This window comes from Pyxicephalus adspersus, unplaced genomic scaffold (genome assembly GCF_032062135.1).
Source record: "Pyxicephalus adspersus unplaced genomic scaffold, UCB_Pads_2.0 Sca153, whole genome shotgun sequence".
Taxonomy (NCBI): domain Eukaryota; kingdom Metazoa; phylum Chordata; class Amphibia; order Anura; family Pyxicephalidae; genus Pyxicephalus; species Pyxicephalus adspersus.
In genome coordinates this window covers 5874-23697 of record NW_027317160.1, presented here as the reverse complement: position 1 = coordinate 23697, position 17824 = coordinate 5874, and the positions used below count along the sequence as shown (strand labels likewise).

At 36.1% G+C, this 17824-nt stretch overlaps 1 long non-coding RNA gene across 1 annotated transcript; it reads left to right on the top strand.

Moving 5' to 3' along the window:
* The first annotated feature begins 9577 nt into the window (after positions 1-9577).
* Positions 9578-11543, top strand: LOC140344904 (uncharacterized). Its single transcript, XR_011923701.1, has 2 exons — positions 9578-9669; positions 11443-11543. It is a non-coding gene; the product is annotated as an uncharacterized lncRNA (long non-coding RNA).
* The last annotated feature ends 6281 nt before the right edge of the window (positions 11544-17824 follow it).

The following is a 17824-nucleotide window of genomic DNA, read 5'->3' as shown; positions in this document are numbered from 1 at the left end:
ACACACACATACACAAATAGATATACATACACACAGTACAGTATAGATCACAATGAATAAGTCACTATTAAAATAAATGTGAACATGGAAAGTCTTTTTTCCTGCAGCGAATATTTAAAGACTACTAGATTTGCTTTATAAATATGCCTCCCGGTGTTAAACTTCAATAAGAAAAATAGACATGTACATTAAAATCCACAAAAAAGGAAAAAAAAAAGGGTTATTAATAAGTCTACAGACCTGTTTCCATAATCAATCCGTGCTGTGATTTTCTTTTTAAGTTCTTTGAGCTCATCTTGTGGCAGCGTTCCAGACAAAATCTGTGATCTCCACTCCACCAGGTCACAGATCATATTTCTGACGCAGTTAAACATGTCACGATTATCTTGCTAATAAAAGAGAAATACAGGTATTGATCAGGCTTTATGCACACAAAAAGTACATAGCAAGGTAAGGGTTACCAGAGGCGAACATTAATATTTCATTGTTTACATGCTGGTATTGAATAAAGGCAATCCATAGTCAAAAGGTAAGTGTAAACACAATTTTGCTTTGAGTAAATAATAATTTTATTGCCCTTTCTATGTGCACCCTATATATCACACAAACTCTGTTCTTCCTAATTGTTTAAAGCTAAGCTTTATAATATGTTTTCTAATATTAGAAGATTCTGGATTATGCTAAACAAGAACATCTGAACATGAAGATTAATTTTATATAAACTAAGGAGGTACAAAAGAAAAGAGCAAAACAAGAGCTTGGAAAAGCGCTAACAAGTAAAGCAATGACAATACAAGTGGGCCCACTAAAAGAGAATAAAGAAACCCTGTATTGACAAGATATCTCAATCTGGAAAATTTACCCATACCACAAGCCTCCCTGGGGTGGCCTCTAAAATCCATATGCCTGGTACTGCTTTATTGCAAAAGGGACATCGCCTGTCCCTTCTGCAATAAAGGATCTGCCTCATTGCACTTTTTTATTTTTTAACATTTAGCAAACTATTTATAAAACAGGGAATCTAACATTCCTTGAAACATTCCCTGGTGGGAATCAATTACTGCCATTGAAACACATGGACCTCGAAGATTTCCATGAGGGAATGTTTGAGGGAACATCAAAATACTCCATTTTAAATAGAGCCGTTAGTTTTGCTTCACAGTATAAAGTACCGTATTTTCCGGTGTATAAGGCGACTGGGCGTATAAGACGACCCCCCAATCTAACCAATCATTTGGGGGTCGTGTTATATGCCCAGTATTGTACTGTTCCTTCTGCCTGTCAGATCTCACTATTGTGAGAGAACTGAGAGGCAGAAAGAACTGTACACTACTAGTTCTAAGTAATGAATGGGCACGTTCCTTTAATGAATGGGCGTGTTCCAGTGAAGAGCCAATCCAGGCTCTCTACTGGAGAGCCAATCCAGGCTCACGTCCTGCTTTTCAGCTTACACGAGTCCTGCTGTGAAGCAACGCGAGCCTGCCCAGGAGGACTCGTGTAAGCTGAAAAGCAGGAAGACAGAAGGAGGCACAGGAGGACTCGCAGGGACGCCAGACCAGAGAGGGGACTCGCGGGGACACCGGACGCTGCAGGTAAGTACTGGTACCCGGCGTACAAAACGACCCCTGACTTTGTCATAGATTTTTCAGGGTTAAAAAGTCGTCTTGTACGCCGGAAAATACGGTATTTATCCAGGTCTATACGAAGTGTTAAATTCCAGATGATCTACTAATTCTCCATCAGGCTTTTCCATTTAATATTCTAGAAAAAAAAGGAGGAGAATAAAAAGGATAAAAAGAGAGGAAAAAAAACACAAAAAGGTGAAAATATGAATAACAAAGCCCTCAGGGATAACCTGTAGTTATGTTGTTCCATTCTGATCCATTTTCGATATCAAGAAGGATAAAGGGATTTCATTATTATTATTAATATTATTATTAAACAGGATTTATATAGCGCCAACATATTACGCAGCGCTGTACATTAAATAGGGATTGCAAATGACAGACTAATACAGACAGTGATACAGGAGGAGAGGACCCTGCCCCAAAGAGCTTACAATCTAGTAGGTGGGGGAATGACAAGTTGCCCCTTCTATACCTGCGGTGGGAAACTGGATGGTTGACTGCCCCTGGAATCATATTTTTTTTTTCTCATTCCCATCTTGAAACATTTCTTAATGAGTGCCGAAGCAAAAATATATTTTGGGTTTTCCTGTGTAGAAGCAATTTGTGACTGAATAATAAATACCATGTAGAATCATTCAAATGTTAAAAACGTTTTATGTACTCTTTTTGGTTAACATTTACGTTATGTTTTTTTTTTTTATACTTTTTTAGTGCTGTTGTCTAATGTGTTGTGTAATGGAAAGTTTTTATTGTCTTTTCTTCTAGGATCCTTGATTTAGACTTGGTTGTACGAGATGAGGATGGTAATATACTTGATCCGGAACAGACCAGCACGATTAGTCTTTTTAGGGCACATGAAATAGCTTCTAAGCAAGTCGAAGAAAGAATTCAGGAAGAAAAGGTTGAGCACACTATTTTTTGTTTACTTTGGTTATTGATAGTGCTGTGACAAAGAAATAATTATACCAACACCATGCACTATATCTTTAATTAAATGAAAGGCCAGGCAATTAAACTAATTTTACAGACAACTTGATAAACATGTGCTTCTACTAAGCCCGTCTATAGCCTCTGACAGAGTTGCTGATTGTACCGGTGGCCAGTTATATGTTTACAGAACTTCCACACACGGCTAAAATACTGTTTAGACTATTACATTTGTCTCTAATTTTTTAATGGCTCCATCAGATATACACACACATGGGCTTGGTTGATGAATGGCAACTACCTGTGAGTTACCTAAATTCGTATTTTCTTTCTACACTTTCTACCAAGCCTGTTCTTGCACATTTGATATACCTTTAAATGCTTTTTTCCTGCAAAGATTTTGTAACTATTTGTTTGGGCTTACGATCTCCCAAACAGCACAGTCTGGTTCTGCTGATTCAGCAACTCAGCTCAGTAACAAAAAAAACAAAAAAAACTACCCTATTTCTATTAATTGGTGTATAAAGTAACGGAAGCAGCATTTTTTTTTTTTTTTTTAGTCATGTCCTTCGGCTTTCTTCTCCTTCTTGGATGCTCACTGCCAGCACTGGCTTCTAGGATTGACCCAGCTTCCTCCTCCATAAGTGCCACATTGCAGGAAGGACATTAACCTTAAAACCTTGATGTTAACCTTAACTCTGAAACTTTGTTTGATCTAATTAGCATTCTGTTATTAATTTATTATGTTTTTTTCCAGTCTCAGAAACAGAATGACATCAATAGACAAGCCAAGTTTGCTGCCACACCTTCGTTTGCTCTGTTTGTTAATTTAAAAAACGTAGTGTGTAAGATCGGGGAGGATGCCGAAGTCCTGATGTCTCTTTATGACCCTTCCGAGAGTAAATTTATCAGGTTAGTTTTCAGTTATTAACTAAACAAGAGATGGGAAACTGTTATTACCTGTCCTTGCTAACACTTCTTTCCTTAGACTTGTGCTTGTAGAATAAACACTAATACTAAATCATAAGCTTGACTTCATTAATAATAATAATAATTTATATTAAGTTGAAATTCATATGCAAGCTGTTTTATTTGCAAAATAATTTTTTAGTTTTAAGTTTAGTCAGTCTTGTTACTGGTTACTTCAGCTGTGATTGTGTTTTTCTCCAAACATGGTTATTAGATACAGCCAATTCACCATCTCACCCCCATCATTCCTATTGTACAGTAAAGGTGCAAGATCACATTGTTTACTATGTTGTTGATCTTGCAGGAATGTGCGAAACTATAGAGCTCTGAACAACTCACATTGGTTTTATAAAGAATAACAGGAAGTTGATGATGTAAAGATTGATATTCTGGTTCTTATACTGGATGTGCTAACAAATACAAAGTTCAACCACACTTTCTTTATAAAACCTACACCCCTTCCTTTCTTCCTAAACAGTCTTTCATAGGATTCCCTCTGCCTTGTTCATTCCCTGTACATTCTTTCTTGTAAATCCTTGTAGCAGTAGAGTCCTGCGCCATTTACATTCTTGATGCAGAAATCTGCCATTGGGCACTCCCTCCTTATAAACGCAAACTGAGCCATACATCAGAGACCAATCATATCAAAATATGTACTTAGTCTGTTTCCGCAGCTTTAAGGGACAAGTTTATTCTTTAGCCACCGACTTTAACTTAATTTAGGCCTTAACCCTCTCAAATACCCAGGTGCTTACTCATTTCTAATAATGGTGGCCTGAAAAAACTTGACTGGCACTGCCTATGCAGCATTCCCTCCATAGGCTTTATTGGAACTGTACTGATGCTGTTGGCACATGGCTCTACTTTAATCCACAGGGAGCAACTGTGCACAAGAAGAAGGTTATTAAGTGCCAGTGGGGGAGAAAGGGGGATTACTGGGGATTACCAAAAGATACCATTCTAAAGAAAAAGTTCTGTCAGCTACCAGATGTTACCTAAAGGTTTACTGTAGTATTTTCTATCCAGAGATTTCTTCTTAATCTTTGATGTTAAAGCGGAAGTAACTAACCCCCCAAGAAAATCACACTTAGACTGATCGGCAGGATAAAGGTATGTGTTGGAAGGTTTCTTCCATCGGGTCCTGGGTCATCCCGGTATCCATCTCCGGCTCGACGCTGAGGGAGCGCCAGGCACCACCATCTTCTCTTTTCTTCTTCTGTGTTCTTCCTACATCACCCGATCTTGCACTGGGCAGGCGACATAGATGGAGAAAATGCTTGCCGATCTCACTGCGCATGCGTGAGATCGGCAATTTTTTCTCTATTGACAAAAGAGCGTCTCAGGCATGCGCATAGCAGAATTAAGAGGGCAGTGCTGCACCCTTTAAAAAAAAAAAAAAAAATGGTGTTGCACTTAGAAAACACTAACAAACGAAATTTTTACTTTAAATAAAACGGTTGTCTACCCTTCTATGTAAAGTAAAATTTTTAATTTAGGTATGCTTTAATATTGGTCTGCAATATTTTTTCATCCTGTGTTTATTTTTTATATTCTTGGAAATGGAAGAATAATCACTGAAATTGCCAAAATCAAATATGTTTACAAAAGTCCCCAAGTTGATTAGAAGAGTTTAACATAAATATCACATGCACTGAGGAAACTTTTTAATTTTTTTCCCTCTGATGGAGGGTTTGCAAGTGAATCCAGTGTAATTGAAAATTAATGAGGGGAAAAGAAATCCATCTGCTATGCGTTACAGTTCATAACTGGTTAATAAATCCTGCTCGCATTTATAGTAATTAATGCAAGTATCTGAAATGAATGCCATTATTTTTAAGAGTTTTCCTCCTGTAAAGTTCTTAATATGCATTTCTCAGAAGGAATTTCAAATACATTCTTCTAGCAAGTAGCAAAACTCTTTTATCACAATTATTATTACTTAATGTGTTTTTATAATTGCTGACATTACATAGATGAAATTGCATCTTCATTTAATTGTAAAATTAGAAAAAATACTGCTGTTTGGTGTTAGAGCAAAATGAAAATGCTGGTTTACACCAGAAAGAAGCCTTAAACTGGATCTAATCTCAAATCCCATTCATAGGCAGTTTATCATTGGTATTTTTACATAGGAAATGGAAGTATTTGCTATCTGTAGGTGGTTCAATGATGCAGCAGGATTACTGAACAACGTTGGAGGACAGCTGTACAGATATTAGATTTTTGCTTAATATGATAACAAGTGGTTGTTTGTTCATGAACCTTTGTTTGCGGTGATAAAAATTCTAGCATCTGTACATAGCTTTAGTTTGTATAAAAGGCTAAAGAAGGTCTTTTTTGTCTGTCTTACTATTCCTTAAAAATTATTCTCCTCTCATGTAAAATAGGTCAAGGAGCTCAAGCTTTTTGTGCATTGTAATGTTTATTCTTTGCAAACAGTGGAGTCCTAAAGTATTTCAGGGAGTGATTTCAGGGGGTTCGCTATTATAAAAAGGTTGAGAAACTTTGACCTACAGACTGCAGGCAGGATGTGGAAGCGAAATGTATCAATAGGAAAAATAAAACCTATAACATGCAGTCATTGAATTTACTTACCTGAACTTCATTTATAGGATCTTGGCAGTAAAGACTTGAACAGAGACAAAATAAGTTTTGTATGTCAGATTGTAAGAGTTGGACGCATGGAATTACGAGACAATAGTACGAGAAAACTTACTTCTGGTTTAAGGAGACCCTTCGGTGTGGCAGGTAACAAACTTATTTATTTAAAATATATTTCATTATCCAATTCCAGTGGCCCAAGAACATTACGTAATATTAAATGTATTCAAATGTATTTTTTAAGCAAGGAAGTGTTAAAAATCCTGCCATGTATTTTATGGCTGGGCCCTGCTGAAGAGATTTACTCGATCAATAAACCATATAATCCAATCCGTCTGCAGTACAGAAACTGAGATTTATTAAGTGGCAATCACACTATTTTATAGTTTAGTGGGCTTTATTCTATGGTCACATTACTGCACAACCACCATCCCCATCCTTATTTCCCATTGTGGGGACATGTCTTAATTATTTCCGAGATATGCTTGGGGGGGGTCAGCAAAATAAAGTGGAATGGCGGCGCGTTAATGGGGGGCATGATGTCAAAGCTGACTTCATTTGTTTAGGCACAATATCCTGTACCTCCAGGCACCAAAACAAAGGGCACAATATGGCCACATCAGCATGGATCTGATTCCATGGTTGGCATTGTCAGATTTAAAGAGTAAATGAGGGGAACAGGTAGGATGACCTGGTGTTTTATAGCAAATTCATACACAGGTAGGATGACCTGGTGTTTTATAGCAAATTCATATCAATGCTGCTTTCTCTCCTTGTGCAGTGTGGTCTTATATCCCACTTCCTATAGTTTCCTGTAGGCAGCTTTATCTTCTATAAAACTTTATAACAGCATTTAATAGATGCAATATTGGCAGATACTTGGCGTATGATACTTTGATCTGCAACTATATTGAGCTGTTGAATTATTAAAAAAAAGAGCATTGTTTGTGGTAAGTAAAATTTTCACTTTAAGACCTTGACCTTTCCTCTGTTCAGATATGTGAGGGCAGTTTCACTGGAGAGCCTGTGAAATATCTGTGATTATAGGTTCATTACATTCACATGTATGTTTCATTAGTAATGAAAAGGTAAAGTTGTGGCACTTTATTTACCATGTAGTTTGTAATAACTCACTGTAAACATGATTAAAGCCCAATGCGAGAATTTAAACAGCAGCCCTGCCTTAGGCTTCATCTTTTTTCTTTTCCATGTGCACTCATTCTTCAAGTGCTGTTTAAATAATCAGCTGAACTGGCTTGTAAAAAATATACAACGTACATGGCTTACAGCTGTAATAGTATTGCTTATGTGGAAGAAGTAAAAACAATTAAGATTTGTGTTTGTATTCATTCTCTTTACTTAGCATGTTGCGGCTTAGTAGGTTCGGACTGCAACCCAAAACAAAATGACTACTCCCATAGAGCTTTGAAGTTAGAGTTCCATGTGTGAATTATGAGGATTCAATGGTTAGGTTGGACAAAATTACATCCATTACCATTCATGGAAAATATAGCGGATTGTCAATGAGCACATTTAGAGTTAATACTTGCCGTAAGCTTCTTGCAAATCATTTTTGATGCCTTCACGTTTTGTTTGCCTTTCCATATTTTTTGTTGTTAAATGCAGAAATAAAAAAGATTATCCACATAAGGCATGGTAGATTAGCCACCAAAATATCTCAACCTCCCTGATACTGAGATAAGATATCAACCACGAGTCTATTGTTTTCAATGAGTCAACTCATCTTCCTATAGTTTCCTGTAGGCAGCTTTATCTTCTATAAAACTTTATAACAGCATTTAATAGATGCAATATTGGCAGATACTTGGCGTATGATACAGCATGTATCAAAAACTTTGATCTGCAACTATATTGAGCTGTTGAAATATTAAAAAAAAGAGCATTGTTTGTGGTAAGTAAAATTTTCACTTTAAGACCTTGATCTTTCCTCTGTTCAGATATGTGAGGGCAGTTTCACTGGAGAGCCTGTGAAATATCTGTGATTTTAGGTTCATTAAATTCACATGTATGTTTCATTAGTAATGAAAAGGTAAAGTTGTGGCACTTTATTTACCATGTATTTTGTAATAACTCACTGTAAACATGATTAAAGCCCAATGTGAGAATTTAAACAGCAGCCCTGCCTTAGGCTTCATCTTTTTTCTTTTCCATGTGCAATAGGTTTTTATACTCATTCTTCAAGTGCTGTTTAAATAATCAGCTGAACTGGCTTGTAAAAAATATACAACGTACATGGCTTACAGCTGTAATAGTATTGCTTATGAGTAGTTCTGCCATACCAGTGGATATTGGTCAATGCTCTCCGCTATGAACAGACCCCATAGATACTCATTTTGTGAATGGGCAGTGAAGCACAACAATATTATTAATGTGTGTGTGCTTCAGAATGATCTTTTATGTGTTTATTAAATTAAAGAAATGAACTTTTTTTTTTTTACTCTTTATTTTACACTTTAATTGATTCTGTAAGTGTTAGGGCATAACGAGATTGGGATGAAAAAAAAAAAGATTTTTTGCATTTTACGAAGCTGTTTCTAGGCTTTGTTAAAGAAGTGATTTGCAGCCTGTCAATCACTTGTGATGTTCTGGGAACAGCTTTGAGCACTTCTGGGTTCCAATCTTTCATATTCATATTAGTAATAATATTACATGAATAAAAAAAAAGTGTTAAGGAGAAAAAAAAAAAGCTTACACCTTTTGAAAAAGAATTGGATTACTAAACCATCCAATGACAGATGGAGAATCCTGTGACAGATGCAGAATAAATGTATGAATGAATTTAAAATCTAATGTTTATTCCATCTATGTCCTTCATTAAAATATTCCATCCATTAACACACTCTGCTACCCAGAGGACTGTATTAATTCTATGTTTCTGCTTCCAGTAATGGATGTGACTGACATAATTACCGGAAAACTTGATGACGAGGACAAACAGCATTTTATACCTTTTCAGCCGTAAGTACAATTATAGAAAATATGCATAATTATAATGCACATTCCAATGTTTAAATCATGTTTTCCCTGCACTGATAACAGCAGGACGCAGTTCTCCACAGTTGTGCTTTGATTTTTAAAGTGCACTGGTTAAAACCCATTATTCAGGAACCTTAAGATGACAACATATATCCTAATGCATTTCTGGAAAACATTTGGTAATGATAATTATGCTCAATGTTGGAGCTGATTACATAACATAGCTAATAAAATGTGATGTTCCTGACATATGAGACTTTTTTCAGACAAATGTCTGGATGAATTTTTGGACACCCAAGAGAATTTGGACTTCTACACTTGTTTATGAAAAAATATTATATTGTGTATACTCTAAAACCTTATTTTTTAAAGTGTATCTCTATGCTAGCATTCAACCTTTTTTGATTGGACCTCCTGTAAATGTGCCATAAAGTTGACACAGAATCTCTATCTGTAGTTCTTGCAGGACACTTTGGATGCGCTGTTTAACATCATAATGGAAAACTCTGATACCGAAACATATGATATATTAGTCTTTGATGCCTTGGTAAGTTCTTGCAGAGGAAACAAAATAATAAATGCAGTGCAATATTATTTGAAATAATGTTCTTCCCTGTAGCTTTTGTTAACTTTAAACAGCCATTGTTTTGTGTTGTCTGCATTATGATGTTTACTGTAAGGTAGGAAACGGCCAAAATTGATATATTAGGGTTTGCAGAATAGCGAAGCAGGTCATGTTCTATTATGGTAGCGATAGACGTGTGAAGAATAAACTAGAAATATGATGTGCAAAATTTGTCTACTGTTTAGAACATTTAAGAGTAACTCAGAAAAAGAACCATATTTTACTTACTGCTTATCATCAGAAAAAATAGGTACTGCATCATGTGAAACTTATTTACTTTGCAGTTAAAGGATCGGTGTATTTGCTAAAAAAAAGTCCTGATCAGGTTGGATAAGCCTGCTGTCGGATATAGGTTAACAAAAGTGTATACTTCTAGGGAAGGGTAGGAAATACAAATGGGGGTTTACCAAGATGGCAAGTAGTATACAGTGATAACACCCCTTTATTTGTACAACTACAATAAATAAAACAAATTTCAGTAATAACCCTAATACTCTTTAACAATACAATGATAATATTGTAAAACCTCATGTCCAGACTCCTAGTTCTATCTATATATATATATATATATATATATATATATATATATATATATCTCATCCAATACTTTGATTTATATTGCATTCATCCCCAACTATGATAGTATTTCTCAGTTATCATCCTACTAATTATTGCATCAGCTTTTAGTCCTTTTTATAAATAATTCATGCATCACATAATCTATGGTACATATAGTCTTGTTGGTTTCTGACCAATATAAACAGAACATCCTCAGATACACCATCAAATATGTAATGAGCATAGTTTCATTACTGAAAAAGAGTCTTCTAATGGGATTTCAGTTCCTGTTGATATAGATTCATGCCCAATAGTTCTTTCTTGGTTAGGCTTTTGGGAATTAAGGCAAAGAGCATTGTTTTGCTAGGAAAATAAATCAATGCATGCACGTGCAGTTGTCCAGCCTTCTTGGAGAGAGGATTAAAGCAGCTCCCATGATAAAAAGATTTTTCAGGCTTTTAAATAATGGTTTAATCAGACAGTGATCCTTCTCATTTCTCTCTAAAAGAGGAAAGCATTTGAAAAGCACATGAGCAAGACCCTTTGTCCCCATTTCCTAAGACTCGCTCTAGGTTCCAAAGTAGGAATGTTGCTTCACAAGGCACTAATAACCATCCTTTGGGTAACATACTTCACTTAGCCCTGCAAGAGGCGAGGACAGTCATGGTTCTGTTCAGCAGACAGGGTTGACAACACTGCCAGGGATATCAGCACAGCTAAGACATTGTGTTGTCAGGGACATAAACAATTTTTTTCATCATAGCCAAAAAAGCGAGAATCCTATAAAACATATAGATTCAAGGGTTAAAAATGATCAGTTCCCAGAATTCCATAGTGCTCAGGGAGTTTTACACTGCATACTAGCCTGGTAGACATTTAGAAATCTAATTTTTTTAGTATTGTGACTTCAAGAGTATGCTGATAAAAATGAGAATTAAATATAAGTTCAGCTATGTGTGAGTGAATGTTGGAGAATTCAGTTTGGTACCATGACCATGACCATGGTCTTGTCTGTGTTGTCATAATTATCGCCTGTGTGTGTTTCCTGTGCTTCAGGCCTTTTTTTGACAGGTTTAATCTGCCTGCTAAAAACATGCATATTTTAAAAGTAACTTTTTTTTTTTTTTTATTTTGCAGGTGTTTATTATTGGACTGATTGCCGATCGCAAGTTTCAGCACTTCAATCCCGTCTTGGAGACCTACATAAAGAAACATTTCAGTGCAACTTTAGCTTACACGTACGTTTAATCTCTTCCACATTATCAGATCAGTGGTGACACTATGCGCTCACTGCAAGGCTACTCAGAACAACGCTAAACTCTCACTGCCTGGGGTTTATACATTCATCGCTGATTTCTGACCTATTTAATACATGCAAATAGATGCTTAATCCTTCCTAATGGAAATCAGCAAAAGTCTTGTTTTGCATTTACCTTTTAATATTCAAAGCGGGTTAGTGAGCCCTTCCAGAGAATGCACACACACACTGCATATTTTAAAGAGCGTCTTATGCCTAAATACATTTTGGAGCAATTTCTTACCTATTTGTGTGGATAGACAATTCAGTTCATTTTCTGGGACCTGTAGCTACTGTTTCTGCACAGTAATAGTTCATCAGGTGTTGAGGTAAAATTTGTTATTGTTGCATGGAAATTCAAACTTTTGTTGAACAACAAACAAACCTGTTAGCAATATAAAACTGTTAAATGATACACTTAGCTTGAGCTTAGTGGTCCCATTATACTGTACTGGGAGGGGGGAATTTATACTGTATATCATGTCTTTAGTCACAGTAAAAAAAAGGCTCAGAAAATAAGCATTTCACGTGAAAAGATATTAGACAGGTTTACACGATTTGCTTTATGAACACATGGAGCCAGATTTGTTTGAAATCTAACACTGTAACCTTATGAGGTAGCAATATTTACCAACCATTCCCCTGAATGTGGGTATCATGATACCATTTTTTGCTTGTTGGAGAGTAGATTTAGGCACATCCAATGATAAAGATTTTCAAGGCGTTTAATAATCTCCTTCTAGACATGCTGTGGTCCTGCCATTTCTATCTAGAGGAGCAAAGCATTTACCACGTGCTCCAGATATGCCACCATTGGCTAGGAATCACTGTAGATTCCAGTGCTGAAATTATGGTTCCAAGGACACACTGCATTGTTTGAGTGACGTACTTTACTTTTTCCCTTTTTATGTGCCAATTTTTTTTTCCACCTACTCCTCTCCATATAACAGCACTGTGTGTACAGCACTGAATTATCTGTCACCGAAAAGAATCGCTAAAGTTTCCGGCCGCAATCCTCTGACTTCCATTGGAGGTCTGTAAGAGATTTTAGCTTAAGAGACAGAAGAGCCACCCTTTCATTGAGGCAGTACTTGCCTCCTGGAAATCTCCACCTGACCTGTCTAATAAAAAATGACAGATTCCTTGGACTTATTCAGTTTATGCCACTGAGAACAGCTTCTTTCAGTAAAGCTTAAAGCCTAAATATCTTTCCATGTGAAGGTTGCTGAAACAAAAGGTAAAAATAAAAGGAGTAATAGAGTATCCAAAAAAGGTTTATTTTTTTCTTTTTAAAATAACAATTTGTTAACATCTGTCCATAATGCAAACATTCTACCTCAGGGCTTATTTTTGTGTCATGTTTCCACTCATATTTTGGGAGCGAAGGGGTAATTGTTTTTACCACTATATTCAGCTAAGCCAATTTTAATATTCTATACCAGGGTGATCAAAGCAGCCTTGGAGTATTGCAATTACAGAAAACAGTCTTGAAAACATTCTGCTTGTTCTCCCATCTTGATTTCTCCGACAGATAATCTGAGAAGTCAACAGAGTAGATGATCTTATGTGTCAATATTTTTATCCAGCAGTACAGTTAAATGACCAATTGATTAAATTGGTATTTACAATGCATCCTGGTCTCCTGTAAGGATTGTATGACACAAAGGAACACTATTGTGAGAGTCATGTCTTCTGTTATAGACCTTAATGTGTTAATGGAACCTTTTTATTTAATAAATTCTATTGATTTTCTGCCTCAGGGGAGGGCATGTGATTTTGTGAGTAATGATTCACAATTGCTTTAAGTAGATGTAAATCCTCGGTGAATTACACTTTGCTACTGATATTGTGCATCATAAACACTTGTCTGTTTTGGGTATTGTATTTATAAGATACTTGTTTCCCCTTTTTTATCATTTAGTGCACCTGAGTTTTATTTTTCCCATTGTAGTCCCATTGTTGTCACTACCTATCTACATGCTCTCCAAGCATAATTTCAAGACAATTTGTAGGATGGGATCTCTGGTGGTGACAACAGTAGACTATTCTTGTGTAATGTTTGCACAGCCAGTTAAAGTATTCATCAGAAGCATTACAATGATATGGCAATTATGGAGCAAAATTAGAAGTCTGGGACAGGCGTTTTCAACCTATAACAGAAAGTGCCTTGTAAAGGATCTTTGTAGCATGATTACCAGATACTTGGTTTATGAAAGCTGCATGTTTATATTTCACTTTGGAAGTTTTGTAACAGAACACAAAAGAAAGAAGGAGGAGGGCAAAGATCCTTTATGTTCTAGGTTTCTGGTTCATTACCCACTTGGAAACAATTAGGACAAATATCTTTCTAGTGTGTTGTGATATGCTAGGGAAAGGGTCTAATTGCATGAAGCACATATGGCATTGGGGAACGTACAGTGTTTTTTACGCTGTACCTGGGCTGCCTCATGGGATTTATTTGGCTATTAGTTTTAAGCTTTATTTTTACAATTTTTTGCTTGAACCTATTGCAACTTGGGTTTAATAAACGAGGACAAGTTGAAAACAGATCAATAGCAATATTAACCCTTCCCCCAGCTGAATAGTGATCACAAGTTAAAAATAACTTCTGTATGTTCAGTAGAGGGAAAACTCTATACATATATAATGTCAGTGGCATCAGTTGTGGACACTTCTGAGATTCAGAATTCATTGCCCGCTACATTTAACTAGAATTTGACCTATTTATTGCATTTCTATAGATTAGTATAGGAGTTATTTTTGTATTGGCAACCAAATCAACTGAAATACCTGGATAAAGGACACATAGTGTTTGATTTGCTCATGCCAAGTCCCTATGAGCTTCTAAACTGGACATTTGCTGGGCATTTCTGATATCTTTCAAACACTTTCCGTATCCCAGCTCCTGAGTTTTGCAGCACGAACCAAAAGGCTCAGTACAGACAGTATGTTAGTTGAACTTCATACAAAATTTGAGCTGCTTCATTAACAGTATATTAATCATGGCTGCAGAATGTTCTGCTTCTTCAGCCTATGACATTGAAAACCTTGGTTAAATATTTAGATAAAGAAGGTAACATATGTTATAGGGTCCTTGGTGTTTAGGGAACTTGAGGTTAAGTTCTACTCCTGTTTGAAAAAAAAAACACTTTGTAAAAGATGTAACTTTGGTCAAGTTAGCATTGGCCCTGTATAGATAATCAGGAAAACCTGCCCAATAAACAGATTTAATTGGTTCTGTAAATTATGGAAAGGTGACTTTTGCAGTTCTTGCTGACATCATCTCAAGTTAAGTAATGGGAAAAATGTGGTAAATGATGTAATCTTCTCATGTTTAGGATATTGTATTCCATTTATGCTTTTACATTTTTACCAAGCACTTAATACAATATGTTCAAGTTTCAACTTGCACTGGCACAATAAAGGGTCCATCGTGTATTTTTTAAAAGTTGTATACAAAAATCAAATCAGTCTGTTTTTGACAGTAAGTGTTGCAAAGCATTATGGTCATGTTGTGTTTTTTGTAGCTTTTCAGTTGACGTTATAAAATCGAACTACTAAGCTTTTCAGTTGATGATGTTAAATCTAACTACTTACCATTCTCATCTCTTATAGGGTGCTGCACTGAAATATCTGCCAACAATTGTAAATGATGTCAAGCTTGTCTTTGATCCCAACGAGTTAAGGTGAGCAGGCATTTAATTTTTCCATTAATTAACATATTTAGCATTCTTTTTTTTTTAGTTAACAACTAAGGTCCTAGCCTGGCTTATAGGCAAATCAAATTTTAAAGCTGTTTTTTAACGGCCTATATGTTGCCTTCCTTCAGGTCATTTTATGGGTAATCTAGCTCTTTAAAACCCCTTCACCCTAAATCTGTCTCCCAATGTATTTTATAGCCGTTTATTGAACCACTTTTATGCAGAGTAGCCTAGGGAAGCTACAGATTACCTTGTTCTAGCAGCCAGAAAGTTCAAGTCTGATCCTTGTGATTGTAAACAATGATGTCACTTTTCATTATTGATTTAACACATGAATGTCTTGGGAGCTGGAAGTAAGCAATGGTTATTATTCCCGGCTTCACTGCATTATTCATATGGAGGGAGAAAGAGGGAGCATCACCTTTGTGATATAGGAAGGCAGGCAGACAAGTGAGCATCAGCTATGCGGTTTAATTAATTTCTCCCCATTTGTATGTTTATTTTTGCAGCAAGCTGTTTACCGACTTCATCTTGAATGTTCCAAGAGATCGCCTTGTGCGGCAGAAGCTCTATTGCCTTATTGAGATAATACACAGTGACCTTTTCAGCCAGCTTGGTAAGCGGCGGCTCTGGTCTGTATCTATGCATTTTCCATCTGATGTTATTCTTCTACATTGAAATACTCGGAATGGAATATGATTAAAGCATTTTTATTGAATAGGGGAATCGTACAGTTACACGGAACTTCAAGGTTGCATTTGTTGTTATTATGCAGCAGGGTTATCTCAATGTACGTGACTAAATTCAAAGGAGTTCTATTCGCCTTTCTTTTTTCTTTCTGTGTGGGCAGATACGTTTCTAGTCTCCACATGGTTCATTCAACGGTTTTACATTGTTCATTGATGACTGTTTTTATTAGGCAATTTGAGTGTGACACTTTTTTTTGTCACAATTAAGTTTGTCCTATCTAATCCTGTGAATCACATTGCAACATTATACTGTAACACATGGAAGATAGATTATTTAATATGGATTCACGGGGTAAATTGTGTAACTGCACAGCTGTTCTTATGTAATAATTGTTATACTATGTAAGGAAAAAGGTTTTCTATGTGTCCATGAAGAATGTTTTGGCATATTTAAAAATTGTTTAAACTCCTGGGCGGTTCATTTCTGTCCGGATTTATATGTCTAAAACCGGTACGTTGTTTTACATGAAAATTTATTTTAAGGTATAATATATTAGTAGGAGTATAATAAAGTTTGAAACACAAAATCATGTAAAAATATTAAATCAAATATATTTATTAAACTGATGTTATTTTATGTTTTATACTTTATTATACTCATACTATTATAATATTCTGTAAAATAAATTTTCAATAAAGTCAATGCACTGCTTTCTGAAATAAAAAATTCAGTGTATTCCATTTAATACATTTATTTTGTATTGAATGCAATACAAAATAATTTGAAATTCCTGTTGCGCCCCTAGCGGCGGCTGTACGCACCGGCGTCACTTGGAACTCCCGGGGCACGCCGGCACACTCGCCGGGGGGCAGATTGATGAAGAGGACGCGGCCTGAGAATCGCAGGAGCCTGGAGGACGCTGATGGGACCAGGTAAGCCTTTATTTTTTTCTTTAATTAATTAATTTAAGTTACCGCTGAGCAGGTTAAAGGGCAAATGTTAAACTTTTAAAGTTGAGCAGGTTTTGCAGCATTACCTACTTTCTTCCTGACTTTTTACCTGCAGACTTAATGCTTCAAGGTTCAGGGTTGAATGATGGTCAACATCATCCAGACCACTTCCTTTTGGCCCAGGTATATATGGCAAGGTTGTTACAAATAAATAGGGGGCTGACATGAAGGCATGGGGGGAAGCTGGAGTTCCCCTATGCCTCCTTGCTGTTTAGATACATTTCAACAGCACCTAAGAACTTGTTTCCTCTAAATTTTGAACAAATGCATTGTCTTGCTTGTTGGCAGCTTCTAAAAAGAGATAAAGGAAAGTGCTAAGAGAATTTTTGTTGATATTTGACAGATAAGTTAAAGAGCAATGCATAGCTGTCAGCAATATACAGCAAGCAATCAGAATTTCTCTGTTTTGAATACACTATTTGTTTTCTGCATTGAGCCCAGCTTTTGGTAAACAGATAAACTTCTCTGTAATATACACTCTCTAGTTTCGGAGAGTACAGCCTGTGAGAGAAGTCACATTTTAGAAGCCTTGTCAGAATAACGTTCTTGTCATTGCAACGGTGAACCCAGCACACATTTTAGGTTGACAATTTACCACTTATTAGGGAATCCTGGTAACTGCAGCCATATTAAGTATTTATGTATTAGAGACATATTTCACAGACTAGTAAAAAGCATATCCTTATGAAATAAAGGGGTAGGGGGGCTGACTTTTTTTCCTATGGTTGCATATTAGATTAGAAGCATTTCATAGAAATTACATTTTTAAAAGCCTGCCTATGATGGGTTTTGGAGAAACAATGACAGTTCCCAGTATTGAC